Here is a 4,935-nt window from a genome sequence, read left to right as displayed (position 1 = left end):
CATACACGTCTTTCTAGAAGCCCCTCAAGTATCGGAACACTGCTATCGTATCTAGAGAAAAAAGTCTAGGGGTGACATAATACCAGTGTTCCAGTATTTGAGGGGTCCCACCAAGACGAGGGGTCAAGCTATTTTTCAAAGCACCATAAGGTGGGACAAGAAACAATGAACGGAAATAATCAAGGAGAGAAGCGACCTAGAACTAAGGAGAAATTTCCTGACAGTTAGAAGAATTAAGTAGTGGAAAGACTTGCCTTCAGAAGTTGTGGGTGCTCCATCTCGAAATTCCCAACATAATTCTTCTCTCTGATAATGACTGTTTTCCTGCAGATCCTTCAGGTGACATAAAATTATCTGAGCCTGGGATGGAAGGAAAACCTCACTCTCTCGTGCATGGACTGTGTCAGGAAACCTCTGCAGGGACACTGCAAGCATGGGAAGAACATCCAGAACCCAACCATTTAAGCAGGGTGTTCTCTTGCCTGCTATTTACTGAACATCTTGGCCATAAACCTCAGCTTATCAAAATGATTTACCTTATGGTAGTGGGGAAAATGAGGTCACACCCCCTACCCCTCCCTTCTTTGCCAAGTCTCCCCGCTCTTCTCTCTTGAACCTGGATCTCCAGCTTCCACAAGGTGGGGCAATGGTGTGTGTGTGTGTGTGTGTGTGTGTGTGTGTGTGTGTGTGTGTGTGTACACACACACACATACACACACACACACACACACACATATAGAGAGATAGAGAGAGAACTTCCTTCTCCCATCCTGGACTGCACTGTGAAGGCTGCAGCAGAGATTGCAAGATGAAAGCTTTGCTATTTACGTTGTTGTTGGTGGCATTCATGTGCGAGGACCCAGGTAGGCTTTGATGCTGGTTGAGGATTTTATTCTTTATTTTTATATATATATAATTTACGGGCTGCCCATCTTACCATAGGGCAACTCTGGGCGGCTTACATTGTAATCTTCGTTAAAACATAAAAAGTTAAAACCAAAGAAAGATGGAGTGGGGTGGAAGTGGGATCTGTTATTACTTAATCAAGCACCTCTGTTGCACGATTCCTCTGCCGGGGCCCCAAGCCAACTGGCAGAGCCCTGTCTTTAGGCCCTTATGAAAAGGGAGGGGTTTGGCCAACCTCACATTGGGGGGCAGGATATTTGAGACGACAGGGGCCACAGCAGAGAAGGCCATCCTCCTGGACCCTGTCAGTAGAAATAGTCGGGCTGATGGGACCCTCAGCACAACTCCTCTGCCAGCACAAGTGGGACGGGCCAATCCCGGGGGGAGGGGGTGAGACTAACCTGGACCTCTGCCACGAAGGGCTTTAATCGCACTAGGAATCTGACTGGTAAGCAGTGGGTCACCCAGAGTGGAAATACAGTGGATCAAACAAAGACTGAGGGATCGGAGCGAAGTGTGGTATTCGAAGCAGTTGTGCCCCATTCTGGCGGTGGGACTTTCTCCCTGTTCTGCTCTGCATAGGGAGGGTCCCTGGGAGCCTTTAGGGGGAAGAGGAGGTCTCCATTTGGAGAGAAGCCCATCGCTGAGACAGTGCTTGGCCCAGCTGTTCTTCTGGGGTAGACTGCCTCTGTAAGTAGAGGTTCCTTTGCGTAGTGAATTCTGCCATGGAAATGCTCTTGGGAGCAAAAGGAAGAATGTTCCATTGTCTTAGCCCTCCCTCTGCCTCCTTCCGGCTTTGCTCACGTTCAGCATTTTTGTTTTTTTTTAAAAGTTTTTATTTTTCATTTATCAATTACATAAACAACAAAGAAAAAATTTCACATTTGACAAAATAAAATAAATACACATAGGTGTTGCTTGCCCACCCCCCAAACTGCATCCGCCCTCTCTAACACTCTCCCTTACTTCCCTCCTCTTTCTCACCTCCCCTCACCTCTCTCTCCCCTCCCCCTCTCCTCTCACCGTCCTACTTCCTCCCTAACCTTTCTCCTCCACTCTCATCCCTCTTCGGATACAGTGCCGGGAAAATGCCCAAGCAACATCTCTCTCATAAGTTATCCCATCTATTGTCTTACTTTAATCCTATTGTCTAACCTAACTTTTTCCGTCTCTCTCAATATTTCTTCAGGCTCAGATTTCAAAATAAAAGCTATGTCCTTTACGACCGCTTGTCTCAAATCCTCTTGAATGTTTTCTTTCCTTCCCCTTTTTCTTAAAGCAAACTCCATACTTCTGTATTGTAACATAGTAATTTCATCCTGAATTATTTCCACCTTATTTTCTGTTTTATCAACTCGATCTTCCACTTTTTCAGAACTTTCTACAGCAACCTCAATACGCTGATCCAGACAATCTATATGATCAACAAACTTCTGAAACACAGACACTATATAGTGCTGTTTATCCCACACTTTTTAGTTTATCAAGACATAGGTTGTGTTCTCTTTTGTCAAACACTTCACTGAAATCCAAGTATACTATATCCACAGCATTTCGCTGATCCATTAATTTAGTCACTTTATCAAAAAAAGAAATAAGAAAATGTTTGGCATGATCTGTTTGGAGAAATCCATGTTGGCTTCTGGTTATAACTTAAACGAATTTGAATAGTGTATTGGGGATATACAGCAGCTCAAACTATATACAGTTATTTTAAAGAAGGAAAAAATAATTGTTGGGCTGCTTAGTAATCAAAGTAATTTTATTGATTTGTTTGTTTACTATGAAGTTTATTTTCTGCCCGTCTCGTATCCTGTGTCTCTGGGAAGATTTAGAAGCAGGCAGGTTATATTTCTATTGATGATAAATTATAAGTAAGTTGTCATTCTTGGCAAAGACTACCAAATACCTTGAAAGTCAAATTATCTGAGATGGGCATCTAAGTCAGACCTGCACCCGTTGGAGAAGGAAGAGGGTTTTGCATAAGTAAGATGGGTTACAAAAAACCCTTCAGCCTTCTACTATTCCGCAATTGAACTTTCAAAAAAGGAAAATGGACATGTCATACCAAACACATCCACTACGCTTGAATGTAAATGCACAAATTTATTCAGTTGCCAAGCTACAGGGAGAGCAGAACAAGTCTTGTAGACCAGGAGAAAAAGGAGAGAGGATGAGGTGTCCAAAGAAGCCGAGGGGGTGCATTATGAACCGTAAAGGCCACAAGCTTAAATCTGCCAGGATGGTCCATGATGGATGACAGCAAAACCCCAAACAACATTTTAATCATTGCAAAAGTCAGAGGTGCAACACTGAATCTTCAGCAACTCGTCTTCTAGAACGCACAATGGAGCACATCCTTTAGACTGGGGCCCTCCTGGAAAAGAAACATAAAGCAAAACATTTACAGTGCCAAAGAATTGATGTGCGGCTATTTCTGAACAAAACGGTAAAGCAACACTGGATGCACAGTCATGCATTCCCACACCCCAAACTGGGGTGCTTGTGGGATGGACTGGGCTGCCCTTTCTGAAACCCCTCCCCTTTTCCTGGCATCCCTTAATACAGTGATGGCGAACCTTTTAGAGACCGAGTGCCCAAACTGCAACCCAAAACCCACTTATGCATTGTCGGGTGCCTGGTGGGCGTGGCCCAGTGGGTGGGTGTGGCACACTGAGTGGGTGTGGCCCATTGGGTGGGTGTGGCTGCAGTGGTAATGGCAGACTGGGTGGGGCTAAAAAGTTCAATCAATCAATTCCAACTTTGCAAGATTTTTTTTCCCCACAGGAAGTTGAAATTGATCGATTGATTGAACCTTTTTTTTTTCGCACACAGCGGCAGAAGCCTAAAGCGACATGGTTTTATAAAACCTAGCTGAAGGCTTAGGACTGGGGTGATGGCACACATGCCCACAGAGAGGGCTCTGAGTGCCGCCTCTGGCACCCGTGCCATAGGTTCGCCACCACTGCCTTAATATGTCAGGCCATGACCTCAGGGGAATCTAGACAGGGCACAGACGGGTCCTAGGTGATCTGGAATCCTCAGCTGCATTTGGGAGTTCTAGTTCCCATACAAGAAGAAAAACTGTCAGAAAGGATAGGAACTTTGCTTACCAAGAACAGGCTGCAGAATATAACAGAATCTATCTGTTTGCGAACATCTTTTTTTTCTATCAAACATAAATGGGTCAGACTCGTAACATTTCAGACTCTTTACTAGATGAAAAAAATAAAACAGAGAAATCTTACTTTAGTATTTATCTCTTTTATCTTGTCTTATTATGTATTGAATAATAGACTTTTGACTCATAAGGTTGGCTGCGAAAATTTCACCAGAAAGATAATAAAATGGTCATTTAGGTGACTCTGGGCCACTCTTTCTCTCCCCCGACCCACTTCACTTGGTCTTTGTTCAGGGAAAGCAGAGAGAGAACGAATATTAGCTTTGTTCAGCACCCGGGCTTGATTATAAAAACAACGAAGGTGAGCTTTAAAAAGACATCGTTTCCTAAAAAGGCTCCTGCCATTTTGGGAACATCTTGCCCCCCCCCTTTGAGGCTGGCCCCCAACCCTCCTATCTTTTCGTAAGGGCCTAAAGATGGGGCTCCACCAGTCAGCTAAGGGCCCCGGTGGAGGAATCACACAATGGAGGTGGTTGATTAAATAATAACAGATCCCATACTTCCACCCCACCCCTCCCCATCTTTCTTTGGTTTTAAGGGTGGGTTTGAACTTTTTATGTTTTACCTTAGATGCTAATTGTAAGCCAGCCAGAGTTACCCTATGGTTAGAAGGGCAGACAATAAAATTTATAAATATATAAATACATAATAAAATCCTCAACCGAGATCAAAGGTTCATGAGCCTACCTGCGTCCCTGCACACAAATGCCACCAACAACAACGCAAACAGCAAAGCTTTCATCTTGCAATCTCTTCTGCAGTCTTCACAATGCAGTCCAGGATGGGAGAATGAAGTTCTGTATATATGCCACTGCCCCACCTTGTGGGGGCTGGAGCTCCAGGTTCAA

The 4,935-nt window shown here is 44.3% G+C and overlaps 1 long non-coding RNA gene across 1 annotated transcript; it reads right to left on the bottom strand.

The window, feature by feature from the left end:
• Nucleotides 1-2,179: 2,179 nt before the first annotated feature.
• Nucleotides 2,180-4,935, bottom strand: LOC120310751. The gene is made up of 3 exons (XR_005557456.1): nucleotides 4,775-4,935; nucleotides 4,020-4,121; nucleotides 2,180-3,283 (listed from the first exon to the last, which is right to left on the bottom strand). It is a non-coding gene; the product is annotated as an uncharacterized LOC120310751 (long non-coding RNA).

The sequence above is a fragment of the Crotalus tigris genome, unplaced genomic scaffold, assembly GCF_016545835.1.
Source record: "Crotalus tigris isolate CLP2741 ecotype Arizona unplaced genomic scaffold, ASM1654583v1 scf7180000018291.410847, whole genome shotgun sequence".
Lineage (NCBI taxonomy): Eukaryota > Metazoa > Chordata > Lepidosauria > Squamata > Viperidae > Crotalus > Crotalus tigris.
This window is presented reverse-complemented; position numbering and strand designations above follow the sequence as displayed.